The following is a 14,065-nucleotide window of genomic DNA, read 5'->3' as shown; positions in this document are numbered from 1 at the left end:
GCTGTTTATGTAGCCAGCCGAAGATGAAAATCATGTGCTTCAATTTAGCCACTCAACAGAACAAGGGAAAATCGGAAAATCAACAATAAGGACCGCACCGTGAACCGGAATGCGGACTTCAAGGCCAGGACCATGACATAAACAGGCCCTGTGAATAAATCAGGCATTCAGTTCGACAAGTTTGAACGACACTGAAGCTGGTTGTTTTGCCTCAGTAAGCTTTAGACCAGGTGAGAATCAACTTCTCGTGTTCCATGTTAATAACCTGAATAAATCTGTTTTCACGTAATCCCCACATTGTGCGGATGGGATTCCTGGCTGTCCTGTGGAGTGTTGGTGATAGTAACGCCTCCCTAAAATATGAACCATATTGAGATTTAATTAAAAAGTGAATGTGGGTCATCTGTACACGATTTAAGGAAATCAATTTGAAAAGTAATGCATCGTGTGCTTATTTATTATTTTTCACAGAAGGTACGCAAATATTTAGGTGTTGATCTCTGACTTATGTGAGGGCTAATTTCTATAAACTGACATATTTCCGGGTAAGCTAGAATATAATGTATGCAGGATCGAGAATGGAAGATCGTCTTCTATTGCCAACAGGTGGAGTGGTCAATTGAGGAGCTATTGATACAGTTAAGGTGCACTGCTGACCACGAAACAAACGGAACCACACAACGTAAGCTAAGATGGAACAGGTAATTTATTTCCAAAATTTGCATTCTTCTACTAATTATTGAGAAAAATTGTTTTCTATTCTCTATTCCTTCTGAAGTTTTTGGAGGCTGTTGTGTCGTATTCGAAAAGTTTTTGCCCGTCTTTTTCGCTATTTCAGATGATACAGCTTTGCAGCTCGGGAAATACTCTCTGCTGCTTTACAGTGATCCAATGTAGGGTACAGATAGTTTGGTTTCTTTAGCATTGAAATGACTGTTTTCCAGTCTGTTTTCCATCCGGCCCATTCTAGGCATTCAGACGTTTTATTTCTACGTTGAGCTAATTATTATCAGATGCGAATGAGACACTTTCTATTACCAGTATGGGGATGTTTTAAATGAGATTTTTTTCCTTATTATCAAACTGAAAGCGCAGATCCTTTACAAGTTGTTTCCTGTTGTAGGACGTGTGCGAGCTGGGACTGAATTCTACTTAGGGGAGAGAGCCTTAGATGAACTTACATTTGTCTTGGTCAATGCCCGGATAAGGGTCCATGGAGACAGTATCAAAGCCTTTAACTCTCTCCTGAAGTTAGTTTGGGTCGCTGCATAAATACACGTGTTTGTACACGAACTCATGTTCGTGAGCATTGCCCCGGTTTGAGCAGCGATATATCGGGCAGAATTATAGTCACGATCATAATACATGGTTAGACTGGCGATAAAACTGGTCACTGACGAAGGCAGCCAAAATATCATGAAGCTGCCCGACACACAGAACAGTAACATGATGCCCGTTTTTCTGTTCTCCATTTCCGTGTCACGTTCACTCTTACTCTTATGGATTCGGAAGCCCCTCCGGGATTTGCTGGCCACCAAGATATACCTGGCTGTCATCCCATTAAATAGAATTATTAAACCAAATGCGCACAGCAAGTTTTGAAAGGATTTGAATTTGCTGAGAGCGACAAACATTGGAGAGTTGAAGAATTCCAATTTTGGGCGAATACCCCACGAAATATTTCCAATTATTTGTTGAGGCTGAAATGCAAACAAGAAAGGTATATTCTCCAAACAAAGCACTGCCAGTATTACTGCTGCCAGGATTCTGGCAATCTTCACTCTGCAGTATTTTGTTTTAAACTTCTGACAGCATATGGCAACATATCGATCACAGGTGAAGGCGACCGTGTACCACCGTGATAATTCCAGAGTGACTGCCAACACGTAGACCGTGGCTTTAAGGACTCTCGTATAATGCAGAAATGAATTTGACAGGCGGAATATTAAAATCTCATAGACAAGGACATTGATGAGAATGACCAATAAATCCGTCACAGCCATCATCGTCATGTAGGCAGAGGTGCATTTGGAAAGACCGCATTTTCCCCGGGAGAGAATAATAATTGTTAACAAATTAGCTGCAACAGAAAAAAAAAAAAAACAACAGAAAAAGACGTCACTATAGGAGGAAGACAAGTGAATCTTACAACTTGCTTTTGAAATATGTTCGGATGGATTTCTGTTCAGTCCGTGCACACTGACGGTCTGAGAGTGAGCATAGGCAAGGCAAAAAAGGCACTTCGCAGTGTGATCTTCACCAGCTGGAAACGGGCTGAAAAAATAGCAAGTGCAATTTACTGGAAGCCTGGGTAATGTGCTGCCCATCAGGCCAAACCAGGTTACCATTGCATGACGAATGGTAGGTTGTGAGCTTCTCCGTACAAAAGAAAATGAGCTGTAAATACAGATCCATCATTCATTTGAAGTGAAACAATGGGTGAATGGGCGGCACCGTGAGCTTTTTGCACATCGCCCATCACAAATCAGGACCTTGAGCACTGCGGTTGTGTTATTGAGTTAAAGTTGTACAACACATAATTGAAGCCGAATTCCTTATATTGTTTACATTTGTAGTCACCTTAATACATGAATTATATCAAAATTACTGACAGAGTTCAGAATATTTACAAGGATACTGATGGGACTGAGAAATATTTGTATATCTTAGGGGTATAGTTCGTCTAAATGCATTCCAACATTTTCCCCTCAGGTTGTGTGAAACTATTTTGAACGATAAAAGGATTAGCGTGAAAGTTGAAATATTTCGGGGTAATCTGAGAGAAGTTATTTCCTCAGATGGTGCTGAGAGATTGGAAGAAGCTTCCTGCGAGCGGACGATGTGGGATCTATTGTGCCACGTAAGATAAGTTTGGATAAGGCCAAGATGGGAAGGAGGTAGACGAATGTTAGTCGGGTGCTGGTTGAGAGGACAACAGAGGTTCAGGTCGCCATGGCGGGTAGAATTGCCGCTTTTTGTGTTGTAGTACACTTTTACTCTCTGACAGGGACGATGAAAAATACATTACGTATTGAACGAAACACTACTTCTATTTCAGGGATGGTATCCCTTCGTTCTCTTTGCACCGGGCATGAGGAGACGCCCTCATGTGTCCAGAAGAAAGTCTTCTCAGCGGCCGTGTGGACAGGTAACGATAAGGCACTTACTGAGCAGCATGTGTAATGGATATATTGTACTGCATCTTCTGATCATACTTCATAAAGAAAAACATTGTCCTGCAGAATGCCAATAACTGTTAGACAATGTATTAATACGACTTACCGGGTAAACCACACACTGCTAGAACAGGATAACAAACGTCTTTCATCTGTAGGATCGGCGGTCGACGCATTTTCAATTGCTTGAATTATCTCCCGTTGTGTAGTTCACATCGGCTTATGACTTGGATCACGATACCCTGCTAATTTATAGGAAACACGAATTCTCCGTCATGGGTAAACGGGTTGTGCAATAAATGACGTTACTTGCAGCCAATGAACAAATACGGGTTGATATCCCGCTCCAGGTCCACCTGGTCTCCAGTTGACAGACTGTGCAGCTGGATCATGAAGCTCCTTCACTCACATTCCTAACACAACAGTGTCACCCCCTCCCCCAGGGAGTGACGTCAGCGCTCCCCTCGCCTGCGGAGAGCATCGCTCCAGGTCCAGCCTTTTGCTGTATCACAGTAATTCAGTGAATAGGTCCTGCTCCGTTCGATAACTGCATTTGTTACACAGCCTTTGCTGATTCCTACTGACTATAACATTACTGATGTTGCACTTCTCTTTACATTTCACATAATAATTCTTCAATAACATGTATCATGATGCGTCAAGTCTAATATCAATCTGTTAGTCTTTGTCTAACCGTATAGGTTGTGTTTCCTTCCTGAATGTGACATCATTTAAACCAAACAATTGATGCAGCGTCCCGGCAATGCTGTAGTGACCCTACTCTAACATTACTAATGATACATTCTGTTATAGCTGGTGGAGATTCACTGTTATATCCAATATGGTTACTCCAAACAAGCAGATATAAATCATCTCCAGCAGGACTGAAGATGCTGATATTGAAGCGTTCAGAGTCGCATGTGCCTCCACATTACTTTGGTGTGGGTACCAAAACCACTGGCACCGATGAAACTTCTCATCGGAGAGATTACAAAGTTGCACCTTTACTGGGCAATCGACATTACCAATGAAATAGAAGAGGTTTCCCGTGAGATTTTCTTTCCATTAGCAGAGATTAGTATAGCCAGAATATTCGCTACGATATTCAGGATTTAAAGAGCCATCTGGAAGGTTGTCTTACACCTTTTCAGCTACAAAGTATATGGTCGATAAGGAACTTCCTACCTGGCGCACTGTTGGGGGTAGGGAGACACAAAATGTTGTTTTTTTTTTCTTTGTTATGATCTTGTAAAATATGATATACAAAATTACCGGCTCAGTGCTGGGACCGGGGATTAATGTACTTGAGCGGAGCAACGTTGGCGTCTCAGCATGTGTCAGACTACAAGTGCGAGTAATGATGCATATTGAACATTATGCCACTCCTGAAAAGTACATTTTGTAAATTAGATAAATTAGCGCAGTGTGGTAATGAACCACAATGTGTATGAGCGCTGGCAGGTACTGTATGTAATACGAAGCGAGAGTACGTCAACAGCCATGCAGAGCGGCCACTAAATCAAATGTGAAGTCCATCTCAATGCCAGGGTCATTTAAATTAAGCAATTCACTACAAACATATCAGATAGTTTTGTAAATCAGCACGTTCGCCAATATGAGCACCAGCCACTGAAAATGTCCTTCATCATTCAAATCAGGCAGAAGGCAGCAGTGGTTGGCAGCCAGTGAGTAGTGGTGTTCCTCAGAGGTCAGTATTGGGAAAGCTACTTTTCAAACTGTTTGTCAGTGATTTGGATAATGTAACTGATGGCTTTGTGGAAAGGTTTGCAGACGATACAAACATTGCAGGAGGGGTAGGTAGTGCTAAGGAAACAATCTGATTACAGCAGAACTCAGACAAATAGCAAGAACGGGCAAAAATGTGGCTGATGAAATACAGCGTGGAGTAAAGAATGATCATCACTGTGGTAAAAGAAACAACAGTGCGGACTGTTATCAAAATAGGGTGAAAACCAAACATCAGGATGCAGAGGAGCTTAGGAGTCCTTGTGCACTAGTCAGGCCGCTCTTGGAGTGTTGTCATCAACTATGGGCCCCTTATCTCAGAAAGGATCTGTTGTTATTGGAAAGAGTCGAGAGGACATTCACGAGAATGATTCCGGGAGTGACTGGGTCGGCATATGGAGAGCGCTCCGCAGTTTTGGGTCTATATTCACTGAAATTTGGAAGTATACACGGATATTTCACTGAGACCTAAGGAATTTTGAAAGGACTAGATATGGTGGATGTGGAAAGGATGTTTCCTATGGTTGGGGTACCCAGACGAGGGCACATCGACAACGTTGATAGACCACTTATTGGAACAGAGGCAAAGAGGATTTTTTTTTATTTTTTTGTTAGCTAGGGAGTAGTGGATCTGTGGAGAACTCTGCCACAGAGTGAGGTGGAGGCCAAGTCCATGGTGATATAATGGCATGCAAACGTTTGGGCTCCCCTGGCCAAAATTTCTGTTACTGTGAATAGTTAAGTGGGTAGAAGATGAACTGCTCTCCAAACGTCATAATGTTAAAGACAAATCATTTGTTTCAACATTTTAAACAAGGTGGGTGTATTATTTTTGTTTTGTACAATTTTACCGTGAAAAAGGGAAGGGAGAACCATGCAAAAGTTGTAGCACCCCAAGAGATATGAGCTCTCAGATAACTTTTACCAATGTCTCAGACCATAATTAGCTTGCTAGGGATATGGCTTGTATACAATCATTGTTAGGAAAGGCTAGGTGATACAAATTTCAAAGCTTCATATATACCCTGACTCTTCGAACCTTGTCCCAACAATCAGAATCCATGGGCTCCTATAGGTAACTGCTAAGCACACAGAAAATTAAAATAAACGATGTTCGCAAAGCTGGAGAAGGCTGTAAGAAGATAGCAAAGCGTTTTCAGGCAGCTGTTTCCTCAGCTCGTCATGTAATTAAGATATGGCAGTTAACAGGAACGGTGGGGGTGAAGTTGAGGTCTGGAAGACCAAGAAAACTTTCTGAGAGAACTGCTCGTAGGATTGATAGAAAGGCAAATCAAAACCCCCGTTTGACAGCAAAAGACCTTCAGGAAGATTTAGCAGACTCTAGAGTGGTGGTGCACTGTTTTACTGTGCAGCGACACATGCACAGATATGACTTACATGGAAGAGTCATCAGAGGAAAACCTTTCCTGCGCCCTCCCCACAAAATTCAGCGTCAGAAGTGTGCAAAGGAACATCTAAACAAGCCCGATGCATTTTGCAAACAGGTCCTGTCGACTGATCAAGTTAAAAGAGAAGTTTGTGGCCGCAATGAGCAAAGGTATGTTTGGAGAAAAGAGGGTGCAGAATTTCAACTGTTAAGCCCAGGGGTGGATCAATCATGGTTTGGGCTTGTGTTGCAGACACTGGCACGGGGAACATTTACTGGTGGAGGGAAAAATGAATTTAATTAAAATCTAGCAAATTCTGGAAGCAAACATCACATCTTCTGTAAAAAAGCTGAAGAAGAAAAGAGGATGGCTTCTACAACAGGATAATGATCCTAAGCACACCTCAAAATCTACAATGGACTACATTGAGGCGCAAGCTGAAGGCCTTGGCATGGCCCTCACAGTCCCCCGACCGAAACATCATCGAAAATCTGTGGATAGACATCAAAAAGCAGTGTGTGCAAGACGGCCAAAGAATCTCACAGAACTAGAAGCCTTTTGTAAAGAAGAATAAGCGAAAATCTCCCAAGCAAGAATTGAAAGACCCTTAGCTGGTTACAAAAAGCGTTTACAAGTTGTGACACAGAGTGCCCAAATTTTTGCTTTGGGACCTTTTCCTTTTTTGTTATTTTTAAACTGTAAAAGCTGGAAATTAAACAAAAAGTAATCTTGCTTACATACTAAAAAAAATGTGTAAATCTGTTTGGAAATCAGGTGATCTTGTACTCGCTTACTTTTATACCTGCGGAAGATTATAACTTTATTGTAGTCGATCTGTGTTCAGCATTTTTCTCCTCTGTACAAGGACAGCCAGTATTTCATTGCCTTATCAGAATCTGCCACAGTTTAACACTTCCTTGCACATTTGGCGATAAGAGGGCACAGGGTGAATTTGAAGAAAATGCAGTTTTGCCAAGATACTGTCCAGCACCACGGATTCCAGCTCAGTACAGGTAGGCGAAGTTTGGGAAGCAATCGAATGAAAGCAATAAAGCAGGTCCTAGTCCCGAAAACGACAGTGGACATTGTTTTCCTATCCTGGGAATGGAAGGCTGCCGTCGACAGTGACATCACGAATTCCTGAAGAAGGACAGATTATTGCGTTCTACTGTGTTGCAAACTTTGCTCCCCTCCATCATGGACTGGACACCCACCCGAAAGGGAGAAAACCTTCCATAACCTCAAGCGGGCTTTAGTCTCAGCTCCCGCTCGGGTTACCTAACAAGAGCAAGCACTTTCAACAGTACGTGGCATGCAAATTTTGGGACCGCGGTCAAATTTTCTGTTCATGTGAATAGCTAAGCGAGTAAAAGATGAACTAATTTCCAAAAGGCATAACGTTAAAATGACACATTTCTTTAATATTTTAAGGAGGATTACTTTTTTTTTTTATGTCCACCCTTCACAGTTTCAAACTAACAGAAAATAAAAAAGCTGTAAGCAAAAGTTTGGGCACACTGCATGGTCAGTACTTAGTAACAGCCCCTTTGGCAACCATCACAGCGGCGGACCCGAATGCAAGACACAGACACTGAAGTACTAGGAACAGGACTAGGCGCGACAAGGAGGCAAGGGAAGAGGGGGAGAAATTACACTGGACATTGACACATGCCCTGGACGAGACAAAGTTTCAGGGCCTTGGCTAGGACGTGACTAGAATAGCGGAAGCAGGAGATGAAACTGGGAACTAGGAGCCTGAGCTTAGACTCCGAGCTAGAGACTGGACAAGGACACAGGACCTGGTTCTTGACTTGGTCTCAGACTCCCGAACTAGGCGAGGACAAGACGTGGCTACAGGACGGGACAAAAGACTCCACGACAGGACGCGGAATCCCCAGCACCGGGCTGTGCGAGGTACTCCTGGGCTGGGCAAGGCATAAGGACAGGACTAGAACACGAAGCCTTGACTTGGTCAGAACGAGGAATCCTCAGCACCAGGCTGGGCGAGGAATAAGGAAAGGACGAGAACACGAAGCCTTGACTTGGACAGGACGAGATTCGTGTACAGGACGAGAGACTCTAGCACAGGATAAGGGAACTCCAGCACCGGGCTGAACGAGGTACTGCTGGGCTGGGCGAAGCATAAGGACAGGGCGAGAACACGAACCCTTGACTTGGACAGGGCAAGATTCTGGAAGTTGGCTAGGTTCTTGGACAAGACGAGAGACTCTAGCACAGGATAAAGGAACTCCAGCACCGGGCTGAGGGAGGTACTCCTGGGCTGGACGAGGCATAAGGACAGGAATAGAACACGAAGCCCTGACTTGGACAGGACGAGAGACTCCAGCACAGGACAAGGGAACACCAGCACCTGGTTGGGCGAGGTACTCCTGGGCTGGCCAACAACACGAAGCTTTGACTTGGTCGAGGGAGAGACAGGAACGCAGAGCCTTGGTGGTGGGAGAGACAGGAACGCAGAGCCTTGGTCGAGGGAGAGAAAGGAACATGGAAAACAAAGCCGGGACCCCTCTTTGGGAACAGGACGTAGGGCCGGGACTCATTACACAGAATGCAGAATACGACGGGACGGTTCCCAACAAAAGCGGCAGACGGCCGGACCTACCTAGCGAATGCGAGGACACAGAATAATCAAATACGTGTATTTTCTTTTAAAATCCCGTGTTAGGAAAGAGTTAAATTAGTCAAAAATCACATTTGCTCCTCCCTTGGCGGGTGTAAAATGGGAAACAGAAAACAACGGTTCTGAAAGAGATCCGCATTAGCTTGGAAAGTGGAAGTTTTATGAGAGAGAAAAGGACTATCAGCCTTCTGTGCAAACGAGCTCTCATGATAGACAGGAGTAGCAGGTAGACAAGAAAGGCAGACATGGGTGGCGGAAGACAGTAAGTGAGAGTGAGAGAGGGAGACAGATACAGAGAATAATGGAATTAGCTGTTGGGAACTGTGTTCCCTCCCGCACAATGTGGATCGGATTAGTGAGTGGCCGATAATCATTCTTTGCACACAGTCCTTCTGTTCCTTTACAAGTGGCTGACTGGTAGTTATCGTGTCATCCTGATATATTAGTAATTTAATGATCTTCAGCATGTGTACTTTGTCTCAGTTTGCTGCGAAATCCTGATGCTGTTGAATCAGAACGGAGGAAGAAAAATAAAATATTTTCCTTACACCCCATACCCGTACGCATATCCCATACAAGTGGGCACGCAGCAATCATACAGGCTTTGTCACTGTACGGCAGCTGATGCTGTTCCGCTGGGTGTATCGTGTCGGTGTGATAGGACGCACTTTAATCCAGGGGCATCAGCATCTTTCTATGCAATGACTTTGTATTTATTGGTAGTGAAAGGTGACGCTGTAACTTCGCACGATCTACTCTCCATTGAAGATCACACAAAAACACCAGTGATCTAAATCAGATATTCACTTTATTTTATTATCATTTTTTTCTTTTTTTATTCGATTCCTTGGAATGCTTCTCTCACTTGAGCTGTAGACGCAATCATATATTATTTGAATTTTTCCTTTGTTTTTTGAAACTAATGTTGTTTTAATTTTATCCCAGACTAATAATATCTGTGACCCTGCAAAAGCCGAACGGAATCTGGTGAACGGCTACTTCTTTTTTTGACTGTTATTAATCTATGGTGTCGTTTGCAACGAGCTTCTCTGAAAGCTTATAAATGTAGAGACTGCAGAACGGGCCCGTTTATTCGCATTGATGAATGCACTAAAATTCAAAGAAAGGTGTTTGAAACTGGAAACACGAGGAATTCTGCAGATGCTGGAAATTCAAACAACACACATCAACGTTGCTGGTAAACGCAGCAGGCCAGGCAGCATCTCTAGGAAGAGGTACAGTAGATGCTTCAGGCCGAGACCCTTCGTAAGGAATGTTCTTGGCCTGAAACGCCGACTGTACCTCTTCCTAGAGATGCTGCCTGGCCTGCTGCGTTCACCAGCAACTTTGATGTTTAAAACTGGAAAACCTTTGATTAAAGCATATATGTTGTATTAAAAATATGTATTTCTTCGTCACACAAAGCATCAGAGAAGCATACTTGCGTAATGGTCTATAAACCATTGCACTGTCAGTGCGGTAGAAGAATATTATTAGATTTTCCTGTCGGCACCGTTCCGTCTAGCCACTGAATACAAGCTGCATGTGATCATATAACTTCAGGTTCTTCATCAAATGAACAATGACCAGTATTAAATTGAACGTAGAAGTCACAAATTTCTTCGTTGTAAGTGAAACAAATTCCTTTTGTCCGTGCTATGTGAATATTTCTTCCATAAACACTCGCTTTGTCTTGTTTGTTCGGATTATACCACAACCGGATGTAATGATAAAAAGAACAGACAACGAGCCTTTCTCCCGAAAAGCTTGAATGTTTACTAATATCGTTGCGCAAAAGAAACATCATATGATCTTGATGTTTATTTGCTAGAAATCCCATCAATGATACCATTATTGAGGTATTGACTGTGCAGTGCTGTATCTTGCTGACCGGTGAGCCGTTATACTTGCTGCATGTGAGCGGGCATTAACAATTCAGCATATCACGAATGTCGTCGCACTTGCCTTTCGTAGCCCGTGATAATGGGATCAGTGACAGAGTGACATCATCTTTGGTCGAATAGTTCTGCCGAGTGACGTGTTTAAAGACAGACCATCACATTGTTAGTGATGGTGTTGGAGTAGCAGCGACATTACTAGTGTCGAACATACTGGAACTGGGCAAGCAGCTTAGTTCTCCGTGTGGACAGAGAAGGGACTGGATATGCAGTGAAATTATCACTGTGGTTAGCGATGTGGGGTTTGATCAGTAGGGGCGCTGTAAGTCTGGTCAGTCATGTCTCTGGATCTGCGATGATAATATAGGAATAGCGTCTTTCCCTCAACATTATTTTCTGAATGGATATTGAACCCATAAACACACCCTCACTACATGTTGTCCTCTTTGTGCACAAATACAAACTAACTCTTTTATATATTATCTTCTAACGCGATTTTAAAACTCCTTCTGGTTCTGATGGTGTACCGTCTGTGCTTCGCTTCTAAGATTCTCGGCTGCTTTATTTAGTATTGCGTAGGGTCCATTTAATAAAACAACTACGCCTCTGATAGTTGTAACCTTCCAGAAGTTCAAACTATTTCCCTTTTCCTAACTGGCAACTTTCTCAATCTACTGTGCAATGTTATCCTCTACCACCAATCATTTTTACAGTGCATTGGAGATTCCTTCTGACAAATGGTTGGAGAAATGTTTCCTCAGATACCTCTGTATTACCAATCCCTTTACACGGTTCTATTGTGCAAATAGTGTCCCGTCGCGCAGGGTGAGAAGGCTCTCCCGTTTTGATTATTTCCACCACCAGGTGTAATGAAGAAAATGCTGATTATGATTTATTCTGTATGTGTTTGTGCTACACACGTGGAGACTGAAACGGCTACGCAAAGGCTAAAGTTAAAATCGTTAACGTTTGTGCCACCAAATTACATTATTGCATTGTTCAATCCCTTCGCTCCGTCGTCCGAGTTATAAAACAAGTTATTTCTGTTGGTGATCATTTCATATAATTTCCAATCTGCTGTGCACAGGGTTATCTATACAGAAGCCATATCAGATGCATGTTGAGAAATTGCAATCTATTCGCATTAGAATAACGACACATCAGTTGCATTGTTAAGGTAAAAGCCGATATATGGGTTGGGTGGTGATCCTGCATTTGAGGCTAGCGGTGAAGCAGCAGGACAGTAGCACCTGGAATAATGTCCACCTGTCTTGCTGTCATACGGGGCAGTGATGTACAGCAGACAATGCTGCATTTATGGTGCCTTTGTCTAGGTAATAGCGATCTGCTGACTGCAGAGGAGTTGGATAAATCTCCAGTTGAATTCTATGCAGAGAGGAAGAATTTAAAATATGGGTGCCTTAGGAATACATTTCAGTGAATGAACAGGACAGGCTGTAACATTATCACTGTGGTCACGGTTATGGCTCAAAAGACAACATTATCATCATGGTGAAATGTGGGGGTTGAATAGTAATGACGTCGGCAGCTTGGCCTGCAGTGAGATCATCATCTCAGCTCAGTGAGCGGAGATCCGGAGAAGCAATGACAACGTCAGCGTGAGCAGTGACCAACTTTGAAAGTGTAGAACACTCTGTTTATTAAAGGGAAGGTCCTGTAATCTTTCTGAAGTTCCAGCATTACACTCATTGTGTCTGCTTCGTATCCGCTGTTCTGTAGTTCCAATCCAGAGAGTGGCTCTCCATCAGGTCGGAGAGATGAGTTTCAGTGGCATCGGCTGAGACTTCGGACAGTTTCATCAAGAGGTGGCCCACATCCGTCCGCATTTGCAAAGAACTCTTCCTTTTCTTCTTTTGGAGCACTGTTTAAAAATCATTGCAAGATCTTTCATAATAGCGTGTTTTATTTTATTTTATACAAACATATGTTGTATTCCATAATTCTGCATGTGCTGAACAGCAACGGGTTAACTACAGCTATTTCTGACTGCAATTAATCTGATTGGTGATGTCCAATAACTCTCTTTGTTGTTGTACACAGCCAGGTTGAATCAAAGCAAATCTGAACATTTAGTACCAACATTCTTCACAATGCGTTTAAGTGTTTAAATATGTTAAATATGTGTTTATTTGCATACATAATATTTCAACGATTATATTTTCTATGTCATTACCAGTATGCGAGATCAGAACACGAAGCTGCCGTATAAAGTTGTAATTGATGTCGATTCGATATTATTATATTCCCCCGTGTGTTCCATTATCTGCACCACTGAATACAAGCGGCACCTCCTTTCATACTTCCGGTTTTTTATTCACTTATCCACTGATCAATGTCCGGAATTATATTTTTTTGTGCAGATAGACCAAATCAAGGGGATGTAATTCCCCACTTTCCTCGGTAGCCCACTACGGTATCAGCTATTCTGGATTGGGTACTGTGTAAAGAGCCAGAATTATTTGGAGAGATTGATCAAAGAACGGTTTGGATAAATTGATCACAATATGATCTAATTCACCTTGAAATTTGAGAAAACAAAGCTAAAGTGGGGTGGATCAGAAATACAGTGGAGTACATGGAATTAAAGCTGCATGAGAGAGGAGCTGGCCAAAATTGTTTTGGAAAAGGACACTGGCAGCAATGGCTGTAATTTCCGGAAGGAATCTGGAAGACACAGGAGATATGCTTCCGAAAGAGAAGATGTCTTCTAAGGGAAAAATGGTACAACCGTTTCGAACAAGAGAAGTCAAAGCCAACATAATAGTCGTAGAGTGGGTTTGCAATACAGCAAGAATTAGTGGGAAGTATGATGGCTTTCTAATGTCAACGGAAGGCAACTAATAAGTCATTAAGAAGTAAAAGAAACTATGGAAGCCAATAAAATTAAAGAAGTTAATAAAAGTTTCTTGAGATACACAGAGTGTATAAGAAAGGCAAGAGTGGGTATTGGACCGCTGGAAAGCGATGACCAAGAGGTAGCATGGGAGATAATTGAATGGCTGACGTCCTGAAAAGGTATTCTGCATCAGTTTTCACTGTGACACTGCCAGTATGGTGGAAGTTCCAGTTGTCAGGGGTCATGAAATAAAGCCAACAGTCTATGCAATAATTCCAAAATCGGAGTTGCTAAATAGATAATGCACTGCATATCTACGAAGAAATATCCTGTCACATTACAAATACTTTAATGTAACC

The sequence above is a fragment of the Mobula birostris genome, chromosome 13, assembly GCF_030028105.1.
Source record: "Mobula birostris isolate sMobBir1 chromosome 13, sMobBir1.hap1, whole genome shotgun sequence".
Lineage (NCBI taxonomy): Eukaryota > Metazoa > Chordata > Chondrichthyes > Myliobatiformes > Myliobatidae > Mobula > Mobula birostris.
This window is presented reverse-complemented; position numbering follows the sequence as displayed.